We start from the raw sequence: 18,175 nt of genomic DNA on the forward strand, positions 1-18,175 counted from the left end.
GCCTGGAGTTAGGCAATGATTTCTTAGACTTTACACCAAAAGCACAAGCAACAAAAGCAAAAAAAAATAGACAAATGGGACCTCATCAAAAAACTTTTGAGCCTCAAAGGACTTTATCATGAAAGTAAAAAAAAAACAAAACAACAACAACAAAAAAAAACCTATACAATGGGAAAAAATATTTGGAAACCACATATCCAGATATCCAGTAAGGGTTTAATATTCAGAATATATAATGAACTCCTACAACTCAAAAACAACAACAAAAAAAACACAAACAACTCGATTAAAAAATGAACTAAAGACTTGAAAAGACATATCTCAAAAGGGGATACACAAATGGTCACAAAGCACATGGAAAGATGCTTAACATTAGGGAAATGAAAATCAAAACCACAATGAAATTTCATTTCACCCCCACTGGAATGCCTACTCTTTAAAAAACTGAAAATTACCAGTGTAGGACATGATGCAGAGAAATATGAACACTAATTCATTGTTGGTTGGAATGTAAAATCTTGCATCTGCTGTGGAGGATAGTTTGGCAGTTCTTCGGAAAGTTAAGTATAAAATTACCAAATGATCTGGCAATCCCACTTCTAGGTATCTACCCAAAAGAATTGAAATCAGGGAACTAGAACAGATATTTGCACATCAATGTTCATAGCGGCATTATTCACAATTGACAAAAGACGGAAGCAACCCAAGTGTCCATCAACAGATGAATGGATAAACAAAATGTGGCATATACATTGAAATATTATTTAACCATAAAAAGGAATGAAGTTCTGATACATGTGACAACATGGATGAACCTTGAAGACATCACTTTGAGTGAAATAAATCAGACACAAAAGGAGAAATATCATATGATCTCACTGATTTGAAATAATCAGAATATGCAAAATCACAGAGTCAGAATCTAGAATATAGGTTACCAGGGGACAGGGTAAGGGTAGGGAATAGGAAGTTAATGCTTAAAATGTACAGTTTCTAGTTGTAATGATGGGAAAGTTTTGGTAATGGATACCGGTGATGGTAGCACAACACTGTGAATATAATTCATAGCACTGAATCATACATTTAAATGTGGTTAAAGAGAAATTTTAGGTTGTATACATGTTACTAGAATAATATATTTTTAAAAAATCTATGTAATTGTACAACACAAACAATGACCCTAAGTTAAACTGTGGACTATAGTTAATAGTACACTTATGAAAATGTGCTTTCATCAGTTATATCAAATATACCACACCAAGGTATTAATATAGGTGGTATAGGGGAACTCTGTATTTTATGCATGATTTTTCTGTAAACCGAAAACTTCTCTAATAAAAAAAAATTAATTTCAAAAAATGTAAATATTTTCCTCCTATTAAAAACAGTATCAATAATCTCATCCTCTCCCACTACAAAAGCTTTAACATACTCTTGTTTCTTTCTGTCCAACTGCCCACCATCCATCTCTGCCAGGAATTTATTGAAATAGTCTGGAATTTTATTTCAAGATGTTAGTTCTCCTAGATCTATATTCCATGGCTCAACTTCTTATAATTTTCTTCTTTGTCCTTTTGAACCACATTTTGGAAGAATTCTTTGGCTTGTTCATCTAGTTCATTAATTTACTCATCTATTACAACTATGCTACTATTCAGCCTGCTATTGAAGATTTTATTTCAGCAAACATGTTTTCAATTTCCAAAATCTTTCTTGTTCTTTGTTCCTTGTTCATAGCACTCAATTGCTATTTTATGGAAATGAGATTCTCTTGAATCTTTGAGGACATTTTTTAATAAAAAATATTATCCTTTGTCTAAACTTTAAATTAGTTTTCCTCAAAGATCGATTTCTCTGTTTGTTCAGGTTGGTGTCCTCTTTCACTGTATTGCTTTTCCTTAAATACTTAGTGATTCTTGGTTAAATGAATTGGTGGCTAAAGTTGTTTTCCCTAGCATAGTGTTTCTCAACTCTGGCCTCACTGTAGAAATCACCTTTTCAATAAAAATTAAAAAAAAAAAAACAAAACACAAAACGCTCTAGGTGTCTCCAGGTGATTTAAACGTACATCTACCACTAAGAACCACTTCTTTAGTCATATGAAAATCACTCTTCTACCTATCATGAATGTGCATGATGATTATAGGAGTTCTAGCTATCAAGAGTATTACCCACTGGGTGGAGGTGAGCAACTAGCAGAGCGCCTTCCGAATGAAGGAGCTCCACATTCATGGTGGCAACTACAAGTTCTCTAAGGCATTACCCTCATTATTTCTCTGGCCCTATAGCCCATGTTGGAGATACCACCAATTTATATAGATATGTTCCAATATCTCAGCCTGGGAATAAATACTATTATTAGCTATTCTAGAGGAGTCCTCATACAGCTGTACCAATGTCTGGTAATTACTACCTTTCGACCACCGTTAGCCCACTCCTACTTCTCAAAAACTCTGAGCTTTGGGGTTTACCAGAATTGTGACTGGGAAAGTCACTTTTCTAGTGGTTCCCCTTTAAGCCTATACTGGGTTGCAGTTTTTCCACACTGTAAAGGTTTACCACCAATCTGATGCCATGTGTTTTGTGTTGTTCATAAATTCCTCAATGTTTCTGTCTGCACATGACACTCTTCCTCAATGTTTCTGTTCTGCATATGACACTACTAAGGATGTATCCTTCCCCCCTATTTTCTTATTCTTTTTATTTGTTACTCAACTACATTTTTTCACTATAGAAATCAAACATGCTTACATTAAACAATTCAAATCATACTAAAGGATTTGAGTTTTAAAAAGCAGTACTTTTCCCACCAATTTTCATCCTTGTTTCCTGTTAATGTACTTATATAACTACTGCTGTGAGACTATTAGGGTTTGTTTGTTTATTTGTTTTCCTTTCTATACTCTATTCTTTGAAAGCAAGTACTAACTTTAACCCACACTGAAGGAGAAGGGAATTAATGTGCATCTCTTGGAGCAGAAAGTATCTAATTTTTTAAATTCTTCTGTAAGGAAGACATGTCTCTCCTCCCCCATTTATTTATTTATTCAGTCAGTTATTTATGTCAGTTTGGACTCATGGACATTTATTTTGTTGTTCAGGTTGTTCAAGCTTTGGCCATTGGCAGTTCTTTCAAGTTTGTTCCTGTATCCTTTCTATATACCACCCACCCCCGCTTTTTTTTTTTTTTTTTTTTTACATTTCCTTACTTTCTGGCACTATACAAGATGCTCATGGCTCATCTCAGGTTTTACCTGCCTCAGCCCTAGAATCAGCCATTTCTTCAAGAAGCCTGTGATGGTTTAAATTGTGTGCCCCAAAACAAAATGTTGAAGTCCTAAACCATGGTACCTGTGAATGTGAACTTACTGGAAATAGGGTCTTTGCAAATGCATTCAAATTTAGATGAGATCATACTGAATTAGAATTGATCCTAATACAGAATGGCCAGTGTCTTTAGGAGAAGAGGAGAGAGGCAGGGAGAAGAGGCCATGTAAAGAAAAAGGCAGAAATTGGAGTGATGCATCTACAAGCCAAAGAATGACTAGGATTGCTGACAAACACCAAAAGCTAAAAAAGGGCAAGGAAGGATTCTCCCCTACAAGTTTCAGAGGGAGTGTGGCACTGCTAACACCTTGACTTTGGACTTCTAGCCTCTAGAACTGAGAGAGAATACATTTCTGTCGTTTCAAGCCACCTAGTTTGTGTTACTTTGTTTTGGCAGCCCTAGGAAACTAAGGCAGAGCCCTTGCTCCTTCTACTGGAGAATAGTATTTACAAACCAAATCTGGATGCTGGATGTGCTTATTGCTATTAGAGTGTCACTGCTTCTAGGTCCTCTCAGTGGACAGAGCTAGAGAATAAATGTATGTCTAGTAACCCATGTATACACACATCTATATCCATTTCTGTATCTATCTGTATTCACATTACAAAAACAAACAAACGAACAAAAAAAACATGATTCATACCTATCTCTTTGACTAATTCAGCACCACAGTGCTCAATCTAGCCTTCCCCCTTCCTCATTTGTAATTTCCTTCTCTGACAATGAGAAACCTGGCTCCCATTATCTACAACTATTTCTCCTGCTTTGTTCAACCCTCATATCCATGTAAAGTTGCTCCACAGGGCTAGCTCACACTCCTCCCAGGGTTCTCTTAGAGGTCAATCGACATCGCATATGTCCAAGGTCCTTGAGGGCAGAGACTACTTTTTCCCTGTAACCCCAGGGCCTAACACAGTGTATGAACAATGTGTTACTCAAACGTTTGTTGAATGAAGAGTGGGCCTTTGCAACTAATGTAAATAAAACTATACAAGTGTAAAGGATTATTATTATAATTAATAAACTTCCTATTAGCTGACTACAAGGTCAGCTAACTCAAAACTCAATTCCTTTGTCTTATGTTAGTCTCTTGGAACAGGATCAACTTCTAGTAATATTTTCTCCTGTTACTAAGTGCCACTAAATCCTGTGCAGAGTGGGCCCATTACAAATTCAAACTCAGCAATTCCAGTCCATCTGTCCTCAATTACTCCCAGAGCAATGGTTCCAAAACCTGAATAATCATCAGAATCACCAGGATCCACTGGTTCTGTAGGTCTGGATGTAGCACCCTTGAAGGCAAGCATCTGAGTCCGTTTCATTCACTATGTATTCTAAGTGCCTAGAACCATGCCAGACATGTAGAGAATAATCAATAAATATTTGCTGAATTAAAGAATGAATGCCTAGGGTGAGGAGTAGGAATTTTTTTAGGCTTCTGAAGTGATTCCGAGATGCAACCACTATCCTCACTAATACAGATCCTCTCGGTATCATTCACCTCACATTAGTGAATGAATGGCACAGCAGGATGGGAATAGCCTTTGGTATCAGACCTAGGGTCAAATCTCAAACCTGACATTTACTAGCTATATGGTTTTGAAATAAGTACTGGGAGTCTCAGCATCCTCATGTTTAAAACTGGAAGATTATCACCCATCCCTCAGAGGACTGTTATGAGTTTACATGATAATACATTTAATGGATCTAACTAAGTGCCTGCTACATAGCAGGAACTTAATACATGTTAGTTCCTTTTCTTCCATTTCCCCACTGATTCACTGAGAAGATGGAGGTCTTCTGGTGCAAGTTCCTTAAATGGATCTTACATTTCCCAAAACAGGTCTCTGCCTATACATCTATCCTTTCAATGGTCCAGAACTTCCTAAAGCTAACTTTTCCATCTGTGAAGAGGGACTCTGATTCTATATTTGCTTCTTACTATCCCTGTGAAAGAATTTCTCACCTCTCCTTCATTGGTCAATCTCTCCTAAACCCATGGCAATATGCCTTCTGATCGCTATGGTCACCAAAACTGCTTTCTTCAGGGTCAAAGACTATTTGTCACTAAATCAAAGGACTTTTCTCTGTCATTCTACTCTCTGAAGGATTTGAACCCACTGATATCTCCCTTTTCTTGAAATTCTCTCCTCCCAGGTTTTCTTCCTCTTTTTCAATTATGGATCCTCTTTTTCTAATATGACTCCTTGTCTTTCATTCTGTGTAAAACCCAAAGCTCAATGCTCTCTTTGCTGTTTTTTTTTTCCCCTTCAAAGTTTCAAATTGTGTCTATGTAAAAGCCATTATATTTTTTATAATAAAGCTGCCTTTCAACTCACTCTCTCTCCAAATTTTTGGTTAGACAAAGTTCTCTTCAGAGCATTTCATTTCAAAACCTGAACAAGTATGCTTGGAACTTCTGAAATTGTCTTGCCTCTTAAGAGACCTATTACAAATTTCTCCGTTTTGTCAATGACACCAAAACTTTAACCTGGCTCTAAACCCAAAATAATCTTCAATTGTCCTCCTCACCAAATTCTTTTCACAATTTTTAGCTCTTCCTTCTTGTTACTATCATCTTAGTCTAGGTCCTGTTTTATTCACATCTGGCTTTTACAAGTCTTTTTTGTTACCAGCCTTTTCTCTTGTCTCCAACGAATTTTATACTCCAATGTCTCACTAATCTTTCCAAGTCACCATATTTCATCAAGTTACTCTCCTGCCCTCGAATTGACGTATTCTAGTCCACTGTCTGTTGTACCAAAGCGTAACTCCTGGGTCCTGGCTTTCATGACTCTACCAACCACCTTCTTCACTGGCTAGTTCTCTCCCATCTACCCTCCACCCTCCACATAGAAGAAAACACATAGGTGCAGGATTATCTAGGTAATCAGGTCATCTACTCTTCCCTCCTCTCCAATTCAGACAGGTTCTTCCTTGGGTTCCTTATCAGTGATTTTACCTAAATCCACACTATTTTCCCACTGAAATGACCTTCCCATTTTTGTCTGCTTATCCAAGTCCTGCCTACTCTGTGAAGACCAATCCAAGTCTGTCCTCCTCCCTGAAACCTTCCCTAATAGTTATAGCTAACACCAAATCCTCTACCCTACTCCGGATTCCTTCACTCCCACTTTGTAGTAACTTTATTATATATCTTCTCTGTCCTATGTTATTAATCTCTCCTTCCCTACTCATGGTTTCCCATTATAATATATCCTCATTTATTTTTTTCCATTTATAAGGCAAAAATAATAATTTTCTGACCTTGCAACTGCCTCTGGGTAATCTCATTCTTTCTCCCTCTCCCCCACTACCCCCACCCTTAACCATCAGATTTCTTGAAAGAGTAATTTATACTCAATGTCTCTACTTCCTCTACTCCCATTGTTTCTTCAACCAACTGTGACCTGGCTTTTATTTCTAAAACAGTTCACACCAAATTCACTGAAAGACCTCCGCACTACCAAATCCAATAAACACAGTAGCAGATATCTATTGTTTGGGTTTTCTGGCAACAATACTCTGCTTTTCCTTTTGGGAGATTTTCTGCCCTATTCCTAAAGTCTGATGGGACCATCAAGCACGGGCTTACCGCTGAGATGGAGACAGGCCTGACAAGTAAGACTCCCTCGCAGAAGGAAAGCTGGCTGGGGCTGAATTAGGACCCATGTCATCCTGGGAGTTAGTCTGTTGCCCGGCCTTCCCAAGGCTTCATTATTCTATTTTTCTTCACTTCTGTGGGCTTACAAAAATCTATCCATAAATTCCCCTTTTCTGCTTAAGTTAGCCAAATTCAATTTCTGATGCTTATAACCAAACAGAAATTAGTTCTACAAGTAGAGGTAGAAGTGGCACCTCTCATGATTACACTACAAATTTCTTCTTTTTGTCCCCTTCACTATGGCTTCTAATGTTTAAGAAATCACAGTAGGGAGAGAATGCTTTCACCAGGGGAGCCCTTAAAGGTTTCATCATTTGGGGCTCCTCATGTCACCAGACAATAGAAAAAAGAGAAGTTATGGGGAGTACAGATGAAAATTAGGGGAATCCTGGAGCACCTTTGGTACTAAGACTAGGAGTGAAATTACCAGTAGACTACTGCTACCCTATAGAGGCAAGATCAGCAAAAGCTCAGACCTCTCAGGAATAAAAGTTTGCAAACCATATCCATCTAACTCCAAAGACCATACTCTTGAACAATACTCCTGTCTGCTGATGGCAATCTACTTGCAACTCCCTAATCAAGGAATGCCTCCTTCGCTCATTCATTGCCATGCCTTCATACCTGTCATCTTGTCTGGAATGCTCATATTAACTTTCCAACTGGGATCTCCCATGTATCCTCCTTGAAACTTCCACTGATCCCTAGAGGTTAGACTAGATAATCCTTCTTAGTCCCAAACATCCTGATATAACATCCCACATATTTCATGTATTCAACACAAAATACATTATATAATTTTACTGACTTTTCCCACTAGACTGTAAGCTTCTAAATGGTAATGACCACATCTTTCATATTTGTATCCCTAACAAATAGTACTCAATAAGGAAGTAATAAATGTTGAAAGAATGAATATCTGGTCTTTCCTAATTGTTTATGGTATTGATCACTGAGTCATAGATTTTGGGTGCTTACATTTAATTTAGCATCTAATGAATACTGCATTAATATGGGTGTTCTCCCACCTTCCCAATGCCTATAAATATCTTAAGAGCAGAGTTCATACCATTTACTACTTCTGTATTATCTTTAGCACCTAACAGTGTTAGGCAAACGGTAAGCACTCAATAAATACTTGATGAGCTGAATTAAAAACAGAGTATTAGCACATTTAATAGAAGCAACTTATCACGCAGTACCGATCTAATTAAAAGATTTGGCCTTCTGAAGTAGTGCAATTGTATTCATGTGGAAAATTTAATGAGAAAAAAGAAAAATTATTGAATTGGACAGTTAACAGCTTTTCTCTTAGCGAGAGATCCACAAATACTTCATGGACAACAAGAGTCAACCTTTAGAGCTCAGAGTAAAAGACTTAAGGTATATATATATATATATCCGTACATATTGGAAGGAAGATTACATATTTTAAGGGAACTGTCACAACCATAATTACTTAGATTCCACTAACACCTAACAAATCCATAATAGGAGTACAGGACATAAGGATAATTAATAGCAGTCAGTTAATACCAAAACAACCTATGCTAGGATATACATGGTTATCTTTGCATAATATATAGGATAGCAGTGATTCATTCATTCAATAAGCATTTATTAAGTGCCTACTAATGGTAAATGCTATTATAGGTCCTAGGAATACAAAGAGGAAGAGAATACTGTTTGTATTTTGGTGTGGTTCTAGCTCTACCATGTATTTAAGAATACAACGTGAATACTAAACCCTAGAGTTGCCCAACATGGAGCCCTGGGGTTAGCAGTCTGATGGGAAAGGTGAATAAACACAGACATGTGTCAGTGTGATAAGTGTTAACACAAAAATAGTAAGACATAGGACTACACAGGAGGAAATAACCTACTGAATAGATCAGAAAAAGATATTGAAGAAATTGATGTCCACATTTGAATTCAATGCTAGCTAAGCTATGAGAAAACGACCCAAGGCATAAACAGCTGGGATGGATTCAACTCTGAAATTACGGTAGTAGGCAGAGTCAGGAGGATTACAAAGCAAACCAATCCAATTTAAAGGAAACTACTGTAGAGAAGCCAAAAAATAAGACATTTCTTGCTCTTAAGTTTGAGAATAATGAAATACAAAATAAGTTAAACAGCCACATCATGCAAGTGTGACGTGCATCTTTCAAACAATATGTGGCATAAAAGTTCAAAGGGAGGCAATCACTAACAGCTGAAGTGAGCTATAAGAAAAACCTTCATAAAAGGAGAATTAGAACTATTATTGGTGGAAAGAGGGAACACAAGGAGGAGTGTTCATATTTTGAGAAAGGGAAATGTCTTTAGCAATAGCAGGGATGTGAACTTCATTATCTGCGGGGCCATCAGAGGTCCAAGGTTCAGGTTGGAAAGTAGTGGTCAAAAAGTTGGACACATGAGTTAAGACCTGATTTTTAGAAAACCGTGGAATGGAAATTGTTCTAGACTCACAGCTCTCAAACATGGTTGCTCAATAGAATCACCTGAAGAGCTTTTAAATCTCAATAGAATCACCTGAAGAGCTTTTAAATCTTCTTATAGCAGAAACTTACCCCAGATCAAAAGTTAGAGAATCTCTGAGGGGAGTGGCTTAGGCATTAAAATTTGAAAGCACACAAGGTGATTCTAATGTACAGTCTGAATTGAGAACAGGTTAAGACCCAAACTCTATTTCAGACCCTGTTTAAAAGCAACAATTTTGAGCTGATTACCTGTTGAAGCTTATCTTCTAACCTGAGTAAACATTCTCAGTTTTCTTAGCTTTTCTTTTCCCTTGTTGACAGTGCTAAGCTCTGAAAATAGAAAAATAACCCATCAATTTCTCATACAAGACTGGTACACTGACTGCAGTCTGCAAAGTTCAAATTATATTTCCATGATGCCCCATAGACAACTAACACAGAAAATAATTATTTCAAACCTACACTGCCCTTATAATACCTGCAATTAAATGCTTTTATATTCAGGAACATTCTAAGCTGCATACATGTCCAGATTTTACAAAACTTCTCTTTTAAATGTAGAGGGAATCTAATAGCCATGTATACAAAAGTCATACTGCTTAGATTAAAGCAAAATGTACGATTAACTCATTCCTGTAGTGACTGAATGCATTAAACTAATCCTGGTTTCAGAAGTGCAATATTACAAGGTATTTTTATTTACTTTGTAGCATACACTTTCAAAGTACTTCACAAATAAAAGGAAACAACAAATGTATCCTATACAACAACTCTGTACTACATTAAATAAGTGTCCTGTGAAGAAGGAAAAGTTATAAAGGTGACTGGAGATTTGACAGCCTGTTGATTCTTCCAAAAGCTGGTTTAGTGGGTTTTTTGTTTAAGAGAAACCAAACGTGCGAACATGCTTCAAGATCCATCTTACTCACCAAAGGGCTTATTCCAGAAAACTTACTTTCTTTATATGTAAACAACTGTTTTCTTTACCAGCAACCCGAAATTAGCCACAACTGTCTTGTGTGGTGTTAGGTCACTCAATGCTTAATAGCAAAAATGTGAGGCCACGAGTTGGAAGCCAATAGCTGGATTCCGCACGTAGGTTTAAGCAGATAAAGTTAATAAACATCATAGACCATAACCCAGTGTAACCGTGGGGGTTGGGGAATGACTAGCGAAGAACCGAACAATCAAAACGTTAAACGTAAGTAAGAGTCTAGAAATCACATTTCTTCAGGAAATATGGAACTAGATTTCAAGACTTGGCCATTCGCTCATTCCGCTGCTCTTCAGAAAGATAAGCTTCTGAACTCAAGCCGACTCTCCGACAGAAGGTGAGAGTTAAAAAGCAAGTCGCACGAGTCTAACGAGGGGGACCGAAGGAAATTCAGAGGGCACCGATAGAACAGCGGGATGAAGGAGACAGGAAAAGGTGAAGGGGGCGGGCAAAGGCCATCCGGTGTGAACCTGGCTGCCCAGTTCTTTATACACCCAGGGCAACGTGGGGCCTCTCCCGCCAGGCGCGCATCTTGGGGTTCGGGGCGCAGCGCAAGCCCCCCACGGGCCTGGCACCAGGGAGCGCGGGGCGCCGGGAGGTCGGGAAGGAGGGGGTGGGCGCGCCGGCACCCGCAAGAAGGCGGCACACTTTGCGCAGCTCTCGCCTCCGGGAGCAAGGAGGGGGTGGGTGGAGCAGAGCCCGGAGCCGCCCCCTGAGCCTCCCCCGCAGCCCCGGCCCCCGCCCCCCGCCCCGGCTGTCAGCGGCCCCCTCCCGTAGTCACTCACCCGCGGGCTGCGCAGTCTCGGCCGCGGCGGACGCGGCGGCGGCAGCAACCCCCGCCTGGGTCATGATCCCAGGCGGGGATGCCAGGAGTGTCCGGCCGCCCAGGCGAATCTCTCCCTCCGCGGCCGCCGTCTGCTCCTCCGGGGCTGGGGGAGCGCGGGCCCGGGCCCTCCTCTCCCCCCGCCCCCGCCGCCTCTTCTTGCGGCCACAGCCGCCGCTGCGAGCCCGAGCCCTCAAGGCCGGAGACCCGGCGGCAGCGCGGCCTCAACTTTCCCAGCCCCCCTCCCCCCGCCCCTCCCCACCCCTCCCGCGGCCGCTGCTCGGCACGCGAACAGCCTACCCTGGGTGCGCAGCCCTCCCGCCCCTGCCATTCATGCTACCAATCCGACTCCGGGGAGGCTGCCGTGATAGCCTATCAAAATCCCGGACGCTGTTGCGCTAGACTAGAGGGCGGGAGGAGGTGGAGGGAAAACAGAGGACTCAACGGGCCTCGGGCGCCCCAATGAGGAGGGCCGGGGGGCGGAGGTGTGCAAGTTGGGTTGAAGTAACAGGAAATATTCTTAAGGGTAGAGTGATGGGCAGGAAGGAAAGCCAGTAGATGAATGGGAGAGAGGTAGGCCTGATTCCTTAAAGGGGACGCCTTTAAGGGGGATCCTGGAAAAGGTGTTTTAAGAAACTTCTTTGTATCTTCTTCTCTGTTCTGCTATCCACATCTTTCATAGGAGTTTGGAAGTGGAAAAACTGAAGAGGAAGAGGGCATGGAAGAATTTGGGGAATAATTAGCTCTCTCTTCTTCGCTCAGAGAGCAGGATACCTGATGCCTCTGGAAGAAGAGGTGGGGAAGAAAAGGAGCAAATGGAGATATCTCGGACTGCCTTTTCACTGGAAGATCGTTGACTACCTGACCGCTGGAATTCAAAGGCTGTGGTTGTCTTCGTTTGCAACAACGCATAGATTCCTGAAAACTAAAGATGACCATGTTCAAAAATGCCCTGGGGGCCTTCCAGCGGGGGGCGGGTTAGGTGGGTGGAGGGAGTTTGTAGCATTGGGGGATGGGGTTTACAACCCCAAGCTTGGATTTCTAGAGACCTGGACTAAGGAGGTGTGGGTACCCCAACCCCAAGTCCGTTTGGGAGGCCTTGCAACCGTGTTCACACCTCCCTTTTCCTGATTTCACCCCACATTTCATAACCGCTCCCCTTCTGAAACAGGAGTCCTCCACCTAGTGGTGACGAAAGATTTCCCAGCGCTTCCACAGCCAGGTTTGGAAAACGTCCCAGATCTTAGATGGCTATGGGCTAGACCCGGTAACTTGGAGAATGTGCACACAGTGACTTGCTCGATGATAATTACTGCGTACAGAGGAAGCAGACCCTGCAATAAGAAAAAGTTACCCGATAAAGCTAAACAGTATCTGCACCTTATGTTTGACAGAACTCGAAACGGAAGGTACAGTTAAGGTTCCGTGTAAACTATGGCGCTACTAAACCATCTGGAAATTTTCTTTAACTCACATCTTGGCATAAGAAGAGCTAATTAGCCCTTGAATGGCCTTAACACACCCAAATCAAAGCTGCAGTGAAGAAAGACCCTAGGATTCAGAGCCGTAACAGTCATGTAAGGACACAAACATGAAATTGCATAGTGTTAGTAAGTACATCTATAGGAAATAGTTTCCATGTAGTCAGAAAATAAGGTATTCTTGTTAAAAAAAAAAAAAATATTTTAGAGCTCATAAGTGCCATATCTGGCATATGTATAATTTTTCAAAAACTACAATGCATGGTTACTAAAGTAAAACCACACATAGTTTTGATGATTCAGAAAACAGAATTTAAGAGTTTCTTTGCCCCTCCTTTAAAAATACACATTAATATCTTTATAGCAAAATTTAGAAATGAAAAATAAGGGAAATTTCTGTTTGATTAAAGTCCAGAATATTAGCTTTTAAATTTAATCCTCATTTTCTGACTGAAGTCCAAATCCCAACCAGGGATCCTTTAATTGGCTTTGCTCATTCAAAACTGGTTTACTGAACTAGGTATGAGAGGAGACCTCAGATAACCCAGTCCAATTTTCGGGCTAGCCTTGCAAACGCTTACAGTGCCTGATCTGGAGAACAAGTTTGGTGGTCAAGTGAAACTGCCTTGGGTCCAAGTCCATTCTACACACTGGCAGAGTGAATCTGATTTTCACCCACATACTTAAAACCCCTAAATGGCTCTAAAAGACTATTTGCACGACCTACAAGTCACTTCTTGGCATCCCCAGTTTCGTTTAGTGACATCTCTCTTTTTCCTATTCTTGGCGGTGAGTGACTGCCAGAGATTCGCGGACAGCCGGGCAGGAGGAGGGGACCTGGGATGCAGGGGCGGCTCTGGGCTCTGCTCCATCCCCTCGTCCGCTCCCAGAGGCAAGGGCTGCGCCTCCTTCCGGGGAAGCTCTGCTCGCGGCTCCCGGCGCCCCTTGTTGTCTGGTGTGTGAGGGGCTCGCACTGCACCCCTGCGCCCTAGGTGCGCGTGGGGAGGGAGAGGCTCCACGCTGCCCTGGGTGCTTAAGATCTGCCTTGGGTAATTAAAGAGCTGCTTTTGCCCGCTTCCTTCTCCTTTTCCTGTCTTCACCTCCTCTTTTTCCTTGCCATCTGATTTTCCATTTGCCCCACTCGTCAGACTTCTGCGACTTGCTTTGTAACTCAAACCCATATGTCGGAAAGATAAGCTTGCGTTCTGTTTTTAGAAATGTACCTTTCTGAGGAGGAGCGGTACAAGCAAATGGCCGACCCTTGAAATCTAGATCTATATTTCTATCAAGAAACTGCGCAACTCTTTTTCCAAAATGGTTGTAACATTTTGCATTCTCAACAGCAATATATGCCAGTTTCAGATACTCCAGATTATCGCCAACACCTGGTATTGTCAGTCTTTTTAATTCTAGCCATTCTAGTAGCTAGGGGGTGTGAAGTGGTGTCTCAATGTGGTTTTAATTTGCACTTTGTAGTGCAAATGACTAGTGATGTTGAGCATATTTTTATATGTTTATTGGCCTTTGTATATCTTCTTTGGTGAAGTGTTTGTTCAAAGTCTTAGTCCATTTTTAAATCAGGATGCTTGTATTATTATTGAGTTGTAATGTTCTGGATAAAAACCCTTTCTCAGATATATTTTCTCCAAATATTTTCACATAATCTGTGACTTGCCTTTTCATTTTCTTAAAAGTGTCTTTAAAGAAAAAAAAAAGTAGCTTTATGAAGGTTGATTGACCTACAGTAAACTTAAGAATATATTGTGTACACAGTATGATAAGTTTTGACATATGCAACCATCTTGGAAATCATCACCACAATCAACCAATGAACATATCCATCCTGCCCTCTCAATTTCCTCATGCTCTGTATTAGTTTCTCCCTCCTCCTCCTGTTCCCCAGGCAACCACTAATCTGCTTTTTGTCACTATACATTAGTTTACATTGTTAAGAATTTTATATAAATAGACTCATACAATATATACTTTCTTTGTCTTAACTTCTTTCACCTAGCAAAATCCTTTGAGATTCATTCCTGTTGTTGAGTGTATCATAATTCATTCTTTTTTGTTGCTGAGGAGTATTCCATTGTATGAATATATCGTAAGTTGTCCATTCACCTTCTGTTGGACATTTGGATTGTTTCTAGTTTTTATTTATCACAAATAAAGATGCTATGAACATTAGTGTACAAATCTTTGTATGAGAAATTGCATTCATTTCTCAAGTACAGGCATAATACCTCAGAGATATTGCAGCTTCGGTTGCAGACCACAGCAGTAAAGCAAGTATCATAATAAAGTGAGTCACATGAACTTTTTGGTTTCTCAGTGCATATAAAAGTTATGTTTATATATTTACACTATACTGTATTAAGTTTGCAATAGCATTATGCCCCCCAAAAATAATTTATAGCCCTTAATTTAAAAATACTACTTTGTTGGGTAAAAAAAAAAAAAAAACCAAAAAAAAACAAGCTTGTTATCATCTGAGCCTTCAGCAAGCATTAATTTTTTTTTTTTAGAGTCATAATCCTCTTGCTGGTGGAGGGTCTTGTCTCAGTGTTGATGGCTGCTGACTGATCAGGGTGGTGGTTGCTGATGGTTGGGGTGGCTGTGACAATTTCTTAATGTAAAACAATAATAAAATTTGCCACATCAATTCCCTCTTCCTTTCACAAAAGATTTTTCTGTGTAGCATGAGATACTGTTTGATAGCATTTTACCCACAGTAGAACTTCTTTCACAATTGAAGTCAGTCTTCTCAAACACTGCTGCTGCTTTATCAACTAAGTTTATGTAATATTCTAAATCCTTTGTTGTCATTTCAACAATGTTCACAGCATCTTCACCAGGAGTACATTTCATCTTAAGAAACCACTTTCCTTTGCTCATCCATAAGAAGCAACTCTTCATCCATTGAAGTTTTATCATGAGATTGCAGCAATCCAGTCATCTCTTCAGGCTCCACTTCTAATTCTAGTTCTCTTGCTGGTTCCATCACATCTGCAGTTACTTCCTCCACAGAAGTCTTGAACCCCTCAAAGTTATCCATGAAGGTTGGAATCAACTTCTTCCAAACTCCTGTTAATGTTGATATTTTGACTTCTTCCCATGAATCATGAATGTTCTTAATGGCACCTAGAATGCTGAATCTTTTCCAGAAGATTTTCAATTTACTTTGCCCAGATCCATCAGAGGAATCACTATCTGTGGCAGCTATACCTTACAAAATGTGTTTCTTAAATAATGAGACTTGAAAGTCAAAAGAACTTCTTGATCCGTGAGCTATAGAATGGATGTTGTGTTAGCAGTCATGAAAACAAAATTAATCTCATTCTGTATCTCCATCAGAGCTTTTAGGTGACCAGGTGCATCGTCAATGAGCAACAACAGGGGGCTTAAAATACTCAGGAAACTGTGTTGTAAATAGATATGGTGTCATCAGATTTGCTGTTCCATTTATGGAGCACAGGCAGAGTAGATTTAGCATCATTCTTAAGGGCCCCAGGATTTTGGAATGATAAATAAGCATTGGCTTCAACTTAAAGTCATTTGCATCATCCTCTAACAAGAATCAGCCTGTCTTTTGAAGCTTTGAAACCAGGCACCGACTTCTCTCAAGCTGTAAAAGTCCTAGATGGCATCTTTTTCCAATAGAAGACCATTTCATATACACTGAAAATCTGTTGTTTACTGTAGTTGTCTCCATCAATTATCTTAGCTAGATGTGGTGGTTTGGAGCTGTACTTACCTCAAAAAACATGTTATTAAACTTAATCCATGCCTGTGGGTATGAACCCATTGTAAGTGAGAACTTTTGATGAGGTTACTTCAGTTAAGGTATGGGCCACCTCAATGAGGATTGGTCTTACTCCTATTACTGGAGCCCCTTATAAGTAGAATGAAATTCAGAAACACAGAGAGAAAGCCACAGGGAGCAGCCAAAAGCTGAAATGCAAAGGAACCCAGGAGAAAAGGGAGAGACCAGGAGAGGCTGCTGTATGCCTTGCCATGTGACAAGCTTAGGATCAAGGATCACCAGCAACCAGCCACAGAATGCCACAGTCTTTGGTAGAAAGCATTGCCTTGATGATGCCTTGATTCTGAGTTTCACTTAGCCTCAAAACTGTGAGCAAATAAATTCTCATTTTTTAAGCAGAATTATTGCATAGTATTTGCTTGAGCAGCCCAGGAAACTAAAACACTTCATCTTCCAGATAACTTGCTGCACTCTTCTACATTAACACTTAATGCTTCACCTTGCACTTTTATGTTATGGAGACGGCTTTCCTTAAACCTCACAAACCAACCTCTGCTAGTTTCAAACTCTTTCTGCAGCTTCCTCACTCTATCAGCCTTCATAGACTTGAAGAGAGGTAAGGCCTTGCTCCGTATTAGGGTTTGGCTTAAGGGAATGTTGTGGTTGGTTTGGTGTTTTTATCCAGACCACTAAAATTCTTTCCGTATCAGCAATGAGCTGTTTTGCTTTCTTATCATTCATGTGTTCACTGGAGTAGCACTTTCAATTTCCTTCAAGAATAAACTCCTCCTTTGCATTCACAGCTTGGTGAAACTGTTTGGTACAAGAGGCCTAGCTTTTGGCCTGTCTAGGCTTTGGCATGCCTTCCTTATTATACTTAATCATTTCTAGTTTTTTATTTAAAGTGAGAGATGTGTGACTCACATGAACATTGTAGAGGCCATTGTAGGGTTATTAATTGGCCTAATATCAATTTTTTTTTTGTCTCAGGGAATATAGAGGTCTGAGAAGAGAGAGAGAGATGGGGAAAGGCCAGTTGTTGGAGCAGTCAGAAAACACGCATTTATCAAGTTCATCATCTTATATGGACATGGTTTGTTGTACCCCAGAACAATTATAATAGTAACATCAAAAATTATTGATCACATGTATTGGAATAGCTAGAAGTAAATACCTGAAACTACCAAACTCCAACCCAGCAGTCTGGACTCCTGAAGACAATTATATAATAATGTAGATTACAGGCGGTGACAGTGTGATTGTGAAGACCTTGTGGATCACACCCCCTTTATCTAGTGTATGGATGAATGGAGGAATGGGGATAAAAACTAAAGGACAAATGGGGTGGGATGGGGGGATGATTTGGGTGTTCTTTTTTCACTTTTATTTTTTATTCTTGTTCTGGTTCTTTCTGATGTAAGGAAAATGTTCAGAGATAGATTGTGGTGATGAACGCATAATTATGTTATCATACTGTGGACAGTGGATTGTATATCATGGATGATTGTATGGTGTGTGAATGTATTTCAATAAAACTGAATTTAATAAAAAAAAAGCAAAAAAAAAATTATTGATCACAGATCACAACAGATATAATAATAATGAAAAAGTTTGAAATATTGTGAGAATTACCAAAATG

At 39.9% G+C, this 18,175-nt stretch overlaps 1 protein-coding gene across 4 annotated transcripts in view; it reads right to left on the reverse strand.

The window, feature by feature from the left end:
* Positions 1 to 11,516, reverse strand: part of USF3 (upstream transcription factor family member 3) — a 48,245-nt gene extending 36,729 nt beyond the window's left edge. For 3 of the 4 annotated variants that reach the window (XM_037835577.1, XM_037835580.1, XM_037835578.1), the window contains exon 1: positions 11,255 to 11,516. The gene's annotated coding sequence lies outside the window, so the exon portion shown is untranslated. Of the gene's footprint in view, positions 1 to 9,724; positions 9,806 to 11,254 lie in introns of all 4 variants that reach the window. The other variant, XM_037835579.1, reaches the window with a different exon arrangement.
* Between the last annotated feature and the right edge of the window lie 6,659 nt (positions 11,517 to 18,175).

This window comes from Choloepus didactylus, chromosome 1, assembly GCF_015220235.1.
Source record: "Choloepus didactylus isolate mChoDid1 chromosome 1, mChoDid1.pri, whole genome shotgun sequence".
In the NCBI taxonomy this organism is placed as follows: domain Eukaryota; kingdom Metazoa; phylum Chordata; class Mammalia; order Pilosa; family Megalonychidae; genus Choloepus; species Choloepus didactylus.